The sequence below is a fragment of the Hermetia illucens genome, chromosome 3, assembly GCF_905115235.1.
Source record: "Hermetia illucens chromosome 3, iHerIll2.2.curated.20191125, whole genome shotgun sequence".
NCBI classification, from domain to species: Eukaryota; Metazoa; Arthropoda; class Insecta; order Diptera; family Stratiomyidae; genus Hermetia; species Hermetia illucens.
This window is the reverse complement of record NC_051851.1, coordinates 11,112,124-11,125,666: the sequence shown is the minus strand read 5'-3', so window position 1 is coordinate 11,125,666 and position 13,543 is coordinate 11,112,124. Positions and strand designations below refer to the sequence as shown.

General features: G+C 45.7%; 1 protein-coding gene across 2 annotated transcripts in view; it reads right to left on the bottom strand.

Annotated features, from left to right (window-relative positions):
• LOC119653087 overlaps positions 1 to 13,448 on the bottom strand; it is a 168,695-nt gene extending 155,247 nt beyond the window's left edge. For both annotated transcript variants that reach the window (XM_038057583.1, XM_038057582.1), the window contains exon 1: positions 12,866 to 13,448. The gene's annotated coding sequence lies outside the window, so the exon portion shown is untranslated. The remainder of the gene's footprint in view (positions 1 to 12,865) is intronic.
• Between the last annotated feature and the right edge of the window lie 95 nt (positions 13,449 to 13,543).

Sequence of the window (13,543 nt, the reverse complement as noted above, 5' to 3'; positions counted from 1 at the left end):
TCGCTGGTAATGAGAAAACTGACAGACTGGAGTGCCAAAAGCCTGGATCAAAAATGGTTCGAAATGAGCCAGATTTCGGCATCTGTCAAGTCTATTCCCAAGGATGAAATTGCAAGGTTCTTCGCAGCCGAATGGATGTCACAAACGAAATTCCTTGTGAAAAAAAAAAACTGGGGCAATGAAGCTTCCATAAATCCATGTGTCGTTAAGGGCGAGACGAAGTCCCAGCCCACTAAATAAAGCAGTGGGAAAACAGAGCAATAATGATAATGGCTGGCGCGACAATCCAATTAAATATGGGCCTTCAAGTGCACTTCATTCAAGATCTTAACGATATACTGCAGGATTACTGTACCTTGTAGGAGACAATGTGGTCAGCGTGGCCCTCGCCCTGTACAACAGCCTAGCGCTCTAACCACTGAGCCAGCCACACGCAAAACAGAAACTCCGGAAAAAGTGCCATAGATGCAGCTACTCCTTTATAACGAAGTTAACTCCTGGAACCTAAGCTAAACTATAGAATGATCGAAGATAAGGGAAGCTGTTTAATAGCTCACCTCTACCCGAGCTTAAAGGAAACGTTCAAAATCGGAAACACCACCAAGCGTACACCATACTTCAAAAACTCCGTTAAAAAAACAAAGAGCAAGGATTTCCAGTGGATAAAATAACACACAGAGAAACCTTCAGGAAACCGTTCGTTCCTGTTCCCAAAGCAAGATCTCTGCCTGAAATATGAACATGTGAACTGGGAGCTCTGTCAGTAGAACCTGAGATTGACAAGGAGACACCAACAAACTAAATATAGTCCGTTGAATTATCATATTGTAACCTTGGATAGAAAACATCCCAACTATTTCGCAAGGAGAATAAGAGAGTGAAAAGAATACTATCGAATACTCACTGACAGTAAAGAGATTCGCAAAGTTAAGACTTACGGAGGAGATTCGAGGGAAAACGAAACACTTTCAGAACCAATATGTCTCCAGAGGGCTCTGGTTATAAATCCAGCTAAATCTGAAGAAGTATATTTAAAAACTTTAAAAGAAAACAAGGCAGACCCTGCCTAAGATGGAGCGGTCGCGTAGGTCAGGACGCCAGACAGCCTCTAGGGATACCGAATTGGTGGACCTCGGCGCAAAACCGGCGTGTCTGGAGTTCCTTACTAAGGCAGACCTAGACCGGATACCGATTGTTGCACCGTTGACGATGATGATAATGGAAAGAAATTTAAGAAATCTTTTAAGAGCCTCATTTCTGGATTCTGAAATAAGAATAGGAGAAAATGATTGAGATCCAGTTGGATGAAACAGAAACGACTCAAAACTTACAAACTTGACTGCACTCATCGATCTTCTAGATTCCCACAGCAAAGGATTCCACTCATGAAGCGACAATTACTTAAAATCTAGAGAGCCAGTCTAGTATTTGGTTACATACAAACAATTTCTAGCTAAACCAGGGAAAAATCAGAGCTAAACTAAAGTCTATAGACCAAATAGTCTGACCTCCTTTCTCGTTAAGGTAGGGAGAGACTGACAACCTCTCCTCTGCATCTAAACTAGCATGCCTACCAATCGGGAAAATCTTGTGAGACATCAGTCTATAAGGATCAGAGATTGAGACAATAAATAACAGCGATTCGCCTGTCGCAGTCCTGCTAGACATACCAGGCGTTTTTGACAATACCTTCTTCGGATCAATGGATAGCCTAGAGGTACTAGAGGTACTATGAGAAGGACCCAAAAACAACCCGACTAAGAGCGCGCTACTATTCGTAGATATAGTAGAGAGTTCTGTGCTGGAGTTAGCAGTGACCTTCAGGCAACAACCGGCCACGCGGCGTCCTATAACCCTTGGATCATAGTGTTGTGTTTCTCTTGATATTGTCGTACTTCGCTTACGAAAATTTACGCCGTTTCACGATCGACTAAATTTCCAAAGTTAGGAACTCACCCCAGCCAATTTGTAATGAAAAATTGAGTCTACTCAACGCCCTCAGTGCAGTCTAGCTATCGCTGCGATAACCAGACGATTCGGCATCGTACTGCCTTACGCGAATTATTCCTTGCTATAGTTGTGCTATGCTATAGGTAACATAAGCCCTTAAGCTGAAGTGGCTCTCCAAGGACGATGCCTTTATGTTTAAAACCGCAGTTGCGCCCTATAAAATAGGGATAACAAAGCGATCGGTTTTATCTGAGATCGCGCATCTATTTGATCCATTAGGCTGGCGTGCTCCCGTGATTGTCATAGCCAAGGTCATAATGCAGGACTAGTGGCTGTACAACCTGGACTGGGACTCAGTTTTAGCGCAATCTTTTCAAGGCCATTGGACACAATTTTGAGGCGACCGAGATCTCTACCGTTCCCATCCCTAGATGGCTCGGCATGTTTGAGGACGACAACTGGCAGCTTCACGGATTCGCAACGAGCTTATGCTGCCGCTATCTACGCTGTCGTTCTTGGACATGCATCTACGTTGTTAACCGGGTTCAAGGTTCGATTCTTACCTCAATTGGAACTTTACGCAGCGACGCTTCTCGCTCGATTGGTTTCGTATATCCTCAATGCAGAGCAGCGACCACCGAAGGCGACTCACGTGTGATCAGACTCCCGAATCGTGCGGAATAGCTCAAAGGCCATCCGTCCAAATGGCAAACTTTTGTTGCCAACCGCGCAAGTGAAATCATCACCTGGCTTCCTACGGCTACTTGGGGGCATGCACGATCAGCTGACAACGCCGCAGATGGTGTAACGCGAGACTTGAGCCCTGCAGACATCGTTTCCCATCACCTTTGGTCGCATGAACCAGATTGGTTGACGAAACCAGAAACCGATTGACGATCCTCACCGTCTGTCGACTAGTATGCCGACGAGAGCGTGCACTCCCTTGCTACCTTGGAGAAGAGCACAGACGAATCTTCGACGGTTTCTACATGCAATTGTTTGCCGCAGCTGCAGCGGTTTTCAAAATCTGAAAAAAACATATGGATGTTGACCTATTGATCCCGTTGCAGACTTCGCACTATTGAAAAGCCAACAAGTACGAGCGTGCGCGGCACATCACTGGCAAGTCAGTGCCAAAATGCCGTTATCCAGACTCATCATCATCATCAACGGCGCAACAACCGGTATCCGGTCTAGGCCTGCATTAATAAGGAACTCCAAACATCCCGGTTTTGCGCCGAGGTCCACCAATTCGATATCCCTAAAAGCTGTCTGGCGTCCTGACCTACGCCATCGCTCCATCTTAGGCAGGGTCTGCCTCGTCTTCTTTTTCTACCATAGATATTGCCCTTATAGACTTTCCGGGTGGGATCATCCTCATCCATACGGATTAAGTGACCCGCCCACCGTAACCTATTGAGCCGGATTTTATCCACAACCGGACGGTCATGGTATCGTTCATAGATTTCGTCATTGTGTAGGCTACGGAATCGTCCATCCTCATGTAGGGGGCCAAAAATTCTTCGGAGGATTCTTCTCTCAAACGCGGCCAAGAGTTCGCAATTTTTCTTGCTAAGAACCCAAGTTTCCGAGGAATACATAAGGACTGGCAAGATCATAGTCTTGTACAGTAAGAGCTTTGACCCTATGGTGAGACGTTTCGAGTGGAACAGTCTTTGTAAGCTGAAATAGGCTCTGTTGGCTGACAACAACCGTGCGCGGATTTCATCATCGTAGTTGTTATCGGTTGTGATTTTCGACCCTAGGTAGGAGAAATTGTCAACGGTCTCAAAGTTGTATTCTCCTATCCTTATTCTTCTTCGTGTTTGACCAGTGCGGTTTGACGTTGTTGGTTGATTCGTCTTCGGTGCTGACGTTGCCACCATATGTTTTGTCTTGCCTTCATTGATGTGCAGCCCAAGATCTCGCGCCGCCTGCTCGATCTGGATGAAGGCAGTTTGTACGTCTCGGGTGGTTCTTCCCATGATGTCGATATCGTCAGCATAGGCCAGTAGTTGGGTGGACTTGAAGAGGATCGTACCTCTTGCATTTACCTCAGCATCACGGATCACTTTCTCGAGGGTCAGGTTAAAGAGGACGCATGATAGCGCATCCCCTTGTCGTAGACCGTTGTTGATGTAGAATGGTCTTGAGAGTGATCCTGCTGCTTTTATCTGGCCTCGCACATTGGTCAGGGTCAGCCTAGTCAGTCTTATTAATTTCGTCGGGATACCGAATTCTCTCATGGCCGTGTACAGTTTTACCCTGGCTATGCTATCATAGGCGGCTTTAAAGTCGATGAACAGATGGTGCAACTGTTGTCCATATTCCAACAGTTTTTCCATCGCCTGCCGCAGAGAGAAAATCTGATCTGTTGCTGATTTGCCTGGAGTGAAGCCTCTTTGGTATGGGCCAATGATGTTCTGGGCGTATGGGGCTATCCGGCCTAGCAAGATAGTGCAGAATATCTTATAGATGGTACTCAGCAACGTGATACCTCTATAACTGCTGCACTGTGTGATATCTCCCTTTTTATGTATGAGACAGGTAATGCCTCGTTGCCAATCGTCAGGCATTGATTCGCTGTCCCATACCTTGAGCACAAGTTGATGAACCACTTGCTGTAACTGGTCGCCTCCATATTCCAGACTCAGTGCTTTCATTTGCCAGCAAGGACTGATTCGAGTAGGGGGACGCTTACACTGCTCACCGCTTCCATTCAACGAGAAACCCCTCATCGTGCTTCCAGACGGGTACACCACCATTAGACAGCTCATCGAGGACGCAGACCAATTGAAATTGCATGGCAGCGTTCAACTCATGCTATTGCATCTCTACCGCTCGTTCTGGATAACGAGATGTTCAGCAGTCGCCACCGGAGTACTTCGTCGATGCGTTCGCTGCGCTGCGCTCCAGACCTGTGCAGCAAATGAGTCGTTACCCTTCCAACGCGTCGTCCCATCACGAGTCCTCGCCATCACAGCCTTGGACTACGCTGGACCAGTGCCCGTGCTTTTCTCCAGAGGCAAAGGAGCTAAAACAACCAGTTACAAGCTATTTTTATCTGTTTTGTAATTCTAGCAGTGCACATCGAAATTGTATCCGATCTTTTCTGGAATGCATTTCTTGCAGCTTACCTCCGGTTCTGCGCTCGCCGAGGAGTCTGCGAGAAGCTCTACTCCGACAATGTTATAACCTTCAAAGACTCCGACAAGGAGTTAGAAGCTCTTCTCGCCAAGTCGTCACTCTTCATGGATAGCGTGACCACGGCCTTAGCTTTCCGAGGCACCAGGTGATTATTCATATCATCTCGCGCTTCACACTTTGGCGGTCTCTGGACGGCAGCAGTGCGCAACTTCAAGCACCATTTTCGCAGAACTTTCGGAGATGTCACTCTTAGCTTGAAGAGCTGCGAACGCATGTCCCAACTTGAGGCCCCTGTCAACTCAGTTCAAACGCCAACGACGCTGCGGCCCTAACGCCGGCCCATTCCTTAGTTTGATCATCCTTGCTGTGCCCTCCCGAATCATACAACGACTCAGGCCAGCGTACGTCCATCAACAAACGATGGAGACTAATTAGAAACCTACCTGACTCATTCTGACTTCGCTGGATGAAGGAGGTTTTACATCACATACAACGCCGTAATAAATGGCTGACTCCGCAACCCAAACTACAAAAAGGAGATATCGTCTTGTTGACAGACGAGCTCTTCCCTCCTACTCAATGGCCCCTCTGCCTGATCATCAGGACATATCCAGGTACTGACGGCCTTGTACGAGTGGAAAAAGATGGTAACTACAACCCTCACTCCACCAGTAGTTAAGCTTATCAAACTACCGACTGAACCCGAATGAACCAAAAGCAATCAAAGGATGATTCTTTCCTCTCACATCTCTATAGCCCCCAAGGTAAACATCCGTCTGAATCTCGTAGGCTGTGAGAGCTCGTTTTATTTTTACCTCTGCATGTTTGTTCCAAAGAAACTTTTTATCTAAAATAACTCCCAGATAATTCATTTCTGCGGAGAATTGAAGGGTAGTACCCCTCTCTCTCTCTCTAGGATGTAAAGTTTTTCAAGTTTCCTCCTTTTTATAAACAATACCAGCGTGGTTTTATTTGGAATTACTGAAAGTATATTTCGACGCACCGTTCCGAGATCCCGATCATAAGCTAACACAGCTATATCATTAGCATAAGCTTGAGCGTTTTATTGGCAAATTTTGCAGTTCGCATAATAGTGAGTCGATCAGCATACTCCACAGAATTGGCGGTAGCACACAGAGAAGAGTCACAGGACGTTTCACGCTAGTAAGCATTTTGGTTTTCATTAAGTGAATGCGACCTTAGTGCCTTACCACGAATGTCACGGTCAACCGACTCTCCAAATCTTTCAGGAAGAATAATGTCAACTTACCTGTCTTAAGTTCTTTGGGTATGAATAGTCATCTTTCCCAGGGTTTGATATGAAGACTGCCTTAACTTTCTGCCAAGAGGTAGGCGCGTAGTTCAAAGCAAGACATGCTAGAAAAGTATGGCAACTCTCACATTTTCATTGGTGACACCCGCCCTCTCAATGTTCCAATTTACCTGGCAATACTTACGTGTTGAAGCGTTCAAAGGTGCCGCCAATTTTCCCCCTTCCGCATCTCTCACCAGTTCTCCTGGACCCTCCAGGAAGTACAACAGTCCAGATTCCAGTCTGGAGTTCATTAAAGCATCATCCAGTTTTCTAAGAGAGTCCAACTTAGCCGACACGTCCCTTTTAAGTACTGTACAAAGCCTTGAAATCTTTCTTTCGCCTTCAAGTTCCTCACAGTACACTTTAAAGGAGCCTCATTGAGAACACTTAAACGCCTCGACTATGATGATGATATCTGTTTGCTCTATCACAGGGTCATTGCCCTTCACCAAATGGCTCTGGATTTGGAAAGAGCAGCAGGTAGAGTTGGACTGAAGATGCTAGACTTGCTGAACATGGACGTCGATGGACCACTAAGTATGGGAGAATGAAACGGGAGGAAGCAGAACTTTCGGCAGAAGCAAACATATTGCAAAGCTTCTCCTGTCGGAAGAATTGCAGAACTATTGTAAGCATTCTGATTGGTCATATGTCCTGTATAGGGAGTCTAGAAGATGAGGTGCCCATCCTGTAATGAGAAAGTGGATCCACGAAACATTTCCTATGTGAGTGCCCCGCCTTGCATTAAACATTAGAGTTCTGATACTGGTGTGATCCAGCTACAGCCAGTAGCATCACACCCGCTAGCGGAGATCCTGCGATACGTAGATGAATCGGAGATATTGGGGAGAATCCCTCCTCCACCTCATACAGACAAACAGACACTTGAAAACTTGCAGGGACAGAAAGTAGGAGAGTTTGATCTATTGTTTGATTTACGTCAAAGTACGTAAGTCCGAATGTTGGACAGCGAAGCCCTTCCTCTTTACCAACAAAAAAAGAGCGCCTTCGAAACAATGATCCATCGACTCGTGACTACCCCGCTATCACAAGAAAACTTTCGTAAGGAGAAAAGGTACATCATGGATACGGCCAATAAGAAAGGCTATGATAGTAGGACGATAGAATCCATGATAAAAAAGAAAGTTCGAAAATGGAAAGAGAGAACTTATCTACATTATACTCGGAACGAATACCATAAAAACGCATAAGTATAATTTATTTCCCTGTGACACATAAACGAAAACGAATCTTCCAAAAATTTAATATTCTTGTCACTGTATCTAACAGGTCATTCCCACTCAAAGCGTGTCCAGCTAGGTGGCAAGCTGATTGAAGAGCGGCCAGTTCACTATTAGATGGGTCTTCCACTGAAGAACGTGCATCTCCTAGCCACATGTCACATGATTTGGCGATGCATTGTTTTACATAAAGAGCCCCTGTCTTAGTGGTTTGGTCTAGCCAATCTTATGTAAACGTTTGTTCACCCAATGCATTTATAGATCAGCGTCATTTTTGGTTTTGTGTACGGGTTTTTCGCGTCGAGTAGATCTCCCCCTAGTTCAACTGGTGATCATTCAGTCCTCGCTAAATTACCAGAACATACTGGCGCCAGAGAAGAGCTGAAAAAGGTCAGGTCTACCACCGAGTACCCACACACTAAAGGTGAGATCTACAAGAGAGTACCCATGCATCGAAGCCACCGACAGTTAAGACAATGGAAGAAGGCAATAGTCAACTGACTCCTGGTACATTGTTTAGCCTGGCGACATGACCACCATCACGGTTTCTGCATCGTTCACTTATGATGGAAATTTCCATCTTGGAATCGTCAGGAGTCTGCTCAAGCAAATCCTGCGCAACGAAAAATGATGAAGGTTTATTTGAATTAACTTCATTTCTTTATTACAGTTAATGCTTTCCTAAATTACAGTCCTCCTTTCTTTGACAATAACATTTGAGGCTCCTGTCTCTCACTTCATCGGGATGCGTGCATTATATTTTGATCTTAAGTTTTTGACAGCCTCCCCATATGAGTTGTTAACATGGTTATGAAACCCATTAGTTTTGCCCAGCTTTTTCGGCTCAGAAATGAGATTGCCTTCCTAGGTCCTTCAGATTTCCCCGATATTAGCCGCCACTATCTTTTAAGCCGGGACTAGTTTTGACCTTCAGTAGTATCTCCGCATTCGCCCAGAGCCAAATGTCATTTCCAGCATAGACAACGACATATTGTACGTGCTGGAGAATTCGCAACTTTGATTTTTTTTCTTGCGATTTTGTTAACGAGCTTGGTCCGTTCACCATTTTCGTTGTCTTTGTGTTCTCCCCTTAGTTGTTTGCTGAGGATCTTTTCATCCATCCATGTTTTTCCCCTTCTCTTTTTTTTTATTTGGTGGCAAGTCGATAGCAATACAGTCTCGGTTTTTCCTTGACACTACTCTCCTCCTCCTGCAAACTATTATAAAGGACCCTAATGACCGCCACCATGCTTTTGATGGTTTGACGTTGTGTTTGCCCCCACTCTTTTACCCTTCGTCTTTATTAAATTTGGTGGAAATCTAAGAATTGGGGAGCTTCTCTTGAATAGGCCTCTCTCTAGATGGTAGAGTACCTCCAGTGGCCGTCCTACATAAACAAATTCGGTAAGTGGCAAAACCGTCTCCGTCAACCAGCGATCTCATTTTAGCTAACACTTCTCGTCATAATTATTATTGTTCTTTGTAGGGTTATACTTTGCTTAATACCTCTTTCTTTTTCCAAATCCACAGTACAGAGTACAGACCCTCTTGGAAGTACAATAGTTCAGATTACAGTCTAGCGTTCGTGAAGATATCATCCAGTTTTCTAAGAGAGTCCAACTTGACCCAGTCATCTATTTTAAGGACTCTAACAACCTTGAAGTCTCTGTTTCGCCTTCCAAACTTGCAGAGATGGAGAGGAGAGTTCGATTTATTGTCTGATTTAGGGTTCTGCCAAACTTTTAGAATTACATTCAGGTGGAGAGCATGATCTTTTTCGAAATATTCGCGTGAAAAGAGAATATCCTACCAAACAACTGAGAATATCCTACCAAACTAGCTGCCGAGTCCTGGAAGCATATCAGATCTTCAATCCTAACATTAGGAAATGGTTCCTCAAGAACCCTGTGTGTGTGGGAGACACACAGCTTCTGAGCAGGCCGTGTTGGCCCATTGTACTCGCCACCCCCGTCTAACGGAATCCGTTAGTGGATTTGATGTTACCCATCGCAACTGGAGAACATCGGCACTAAAGGTCTGATGCCTCATGCTTCCATAGGCGGGGCATTCACATAGGAAATGCTTCGTGGATTCCGCTTCCTCATTACAGGAGGGACACGTATCATCTTGGATAATTCCTATTCTGAAAATATGCCGAGCTAGTAAATTATGGCCTGTCAGAATGCCCAGAATACACCAGCGAGTCCTCCTGCTTTTCGACAGGATAAAGTTTGGTGTGTCGAGCAGCATTTAGGGTCTGCCAGCTGTCATTGTGGGAAGCCTGCTCCCAGTTTTTGAAAGCAGACTTACCCGATGCTACTGATACTCCAATTGCTGGTTCCGGTTCCAGCATAAGGGAGATTGCCCCTATTTCGCTAAAGCATCCGAGATTTCATTTCCCTCTAGGCCACAGTGACCAGGTACTCAGAGTAGTTCCACCGTATTGAATCTAGAGATAGAATTCAAACGGTTTCTGCATTCCTGAACCGTTTTCGAGGTGATGAAAGGACTACTCAACGCCCTCAATTCAGTTTGACTATCACTGCAGATTGCGATGCGCCTGCCCTTCAACCGCTCGTCAATCACCCAGTTTGCCACCCTTAGGATCGCATAAACTTCGGCTTGAAAAACCGTTGCATATTGTCCCAAAGGAAAAGCCCACTTCTCGTTTTTATTCGAGAGGTAGACTCCGGTTCCAGAACCCTCTTCTGTTTTTGAGCCATCGGTGTAGAAGACTTCCGTATATCCCGCCACGCATTCCTCTGGGTCTTCCCAGTCCTCTCTACGCTTCAGGGTAACTACATATCTTCTACCAAACAGATGTATGGGGACACGAGAATCGGAAGGCATTGTAAGAACTGGATTTAGTCCTCCCAATAACTCTTCCAATGCTCTGTGCCCCCCACATCCGTTGTTTTTCCATAGATATAATCGAATTAGCCTATGAGCTGCTCTCATTGCAGTGCTTTGAATAAATATATCCAGGGGCTGCAAATTGAGTAGTGCATTCAGAGCTGCGCCGGATGTCGTGCTCATGGCACCAGTGATACCCAGACAAACAGTTCTTTGCAGTGCGGCTAGTTTACGGTGAAAACCTTTTTGTCTCACCTTCACCCACCACACTACGGATGCATATACGAACATCGGCCTAATGATGGCAACATATATCCACATTACCACATGAGGCCTGAGTCCCCATGTCGAGGCAAAGGTCCGTCTGCACAGCCCATAAGCTGTGAGAGCTCGTTTCATCTTTACCTCTACATGTTTGTTCCAAAGAAGTTTTTTATCTAGAGTGACCCCCAGATATTTCACTTCTTCGGAGAGCTGAAGGGTAGTACCCCTCATCTCAGGGAGACAAAGTCCATCCAGTTTTCTCCTTTTTGTGAATAAAACCATTGTGGTTTTATTTGGATTAACTGATAAACCATGTCTATCAAATCAACGCCACGCTGTATATTCCTACACACCGTTCCAAGATCCCGATCAACAGCAAGTACAGTCACGTCATCAGCATAAGCTTGAGCGTGTATTGGCAAATTTTGCAGTTCGCATAGCAGTGAGTCGGTCAGCATACTCCACAGAAGCGGCGAAAGCACACCTCCTTGGGGGCAGCCCTTCCTTGCTTCTGTAGTCAGGTAGCGACCGACCCCTACCTCAGCGCACAGCAATCTTTGCGTTAGCATAGCATGGATCCACTTAATTAAAGCATCATCAACACCATGCGCTCTGGCGGCATCACAAAGTTTTTAAAAAGGCGCACAGTCAAAAGCCCCTTCAATGTCCACGAACACCCCCATCGCGTACTCACCATTCAAAGTTGCATCCTCTATCTTTGTGACCAAAGAATGAAGAGCAGACTCGCAGGACTTTCCACGTTGGTAAGCATGTTGGTTTTCACTAAGTGGGTGTGACCTAAGTGCGTTTCCACGAATGTGACGCTCCACCAGTCTCTCCAAACCTTTCAGCAAGAATGAAGTCAAGCTGATCTGTCTGAAGTTCTTTGGATTAGAATAGTCATCTTTCCCAGGTTTCGGTATGAAAACTACCTTAACCTGTTGCCAAGAAAAAGGCACGTAGCCCAGAGCAAGACATCCTCGAAAAATATTTCTTAGAGGTCGCTCTAAGTGCTCCATACCCTCCTTTAGCATTGCCGGATAGATGCCATCCATGCCAGGTGCTTTGAAATGTTCAAAGGACAGTATGGCAGCTCTCACCTTTTCATGAGTAACAACCGCTTTCGCAGTGTTCCAGTTCCCCTTGCAACGCTTGCGTGTTGAAGGGGTTGCAAGAACCGTCAACTCTCCCCCTACCACTTCTCTCACCCGTTCTCCCGGGTGGTGTACTCCCAGGAGGGTCTGTACTGAGTCCATCGAAAGCATGACTGGGAACGAAAGCAGTTGAAACAAGGGCCTAATGACGAATGTGAACTCGAAGAGCATAATATGGAAGACGCTCATTAGAAGGAAATCTGGCTTACAGTTGCCTCCGTAATTGAAAGGACTCAGATCGCGCTAGTTCAATTGCCACTTTACAACTGCAGAGGGAAAATGTAGAAGGATATGGGCGAACGTCGTGGATTTCTAATAAGACTGGAAATTTTGTTCTGATTTTCCTCACATAATATGAAGCTGGGCGCCACATCCAATTAGATGATCTTCTGGGTCAGTTTCAAGGGTTCACTCAAAGCTTGTGTTGGCAGGGATCAGAGGACAATAACGTTTCATACTGGGGACCTTCTAACAAATCGCCTAATTGGTTGCTGGGGCAATAATGTAATAGTAAAAGCTGGAACGCATTTCTTAGCTGCTGCAGGCTCTGATAAGAACAGTCGCTTGCTACGAGGTTTCCGATAAAAATTACCGCCAGAAGCAGACAAAAATGAGAAACACAATTGCTGGCAGATTACGCATATTCTGTTTATAAATTCCAGCGATTGTAGCAAATACGAGTATTCTTATCGCGTGTATTGGTTGCAGCTGATTATTGTTCTGGAGTGGAGCATGTGACTCACATCAACCCGGGCCTTGTAATTATCCCAACTGGAATGAGCTGCGGAAAAACATCCGCCCGTGTCACGCGAACCCCTATAAGGTTGTCGCCAATTGTGTCACATCCAGACTTTTGGCCAGGAACTCACGGAAAACGCCCATGACTCCATTGTGTTGCCAATTAAGGAGGCAGTTGGTCCTTACAAATATGGAATACTTACATGAGTAACGAATCTCTGCACTCCCACCAGTGATATAATCCCAAAGATTTGATGATTGCTTGCCGATGAACCTCCAAAATTGGGCCAAATCGTTTTTCACTCGCGTTAGTTTCTCTCGTCGTGAATTCTTGCACAATTGCTAGGGCGTCTGGTCAGGACTCGCTGTTTACCCTGTTCACATGGTAGACGCAGGGGCCAGCCTGTTTGACACACGAAAAGACCAAAAGACCTCGACCGAGTGCTATTACTTCTTCACTGCTTCACCTTTCGCATTCTTTCTTGAACCACTTTGAGCCACCAAAGTACCAATTTCCAGGCACCACTGCACCAAGTGTTGCACAAATCGCGAATTTCTCGCCGAGGTCCGCGCTATTCCCCCTGTCCAGGACTTAGGATTCGCGTGAAGCCAGCACGAAAACGGGACGCGAGCTCATTTCAATTTCTTTTGCACTTTTTTCACTGCAACACAATAAATAAATCTTTGGGATTCGTTTTTCGAATCGAGTCAGTCCATGTCATCGAATGACAAGGTAACGAGTACGACGAGCGATTCGTCTTGTCTCGTTCGGCGGCGGGCAGCGATGTCGGACGAGCGAGTGAGCGCGAAAAGCGCAGAAAAGCTCGACCCATATGACTGGTTTTTGGTGTACGCATCCAATGCCAGGCCAGTTGCACGGT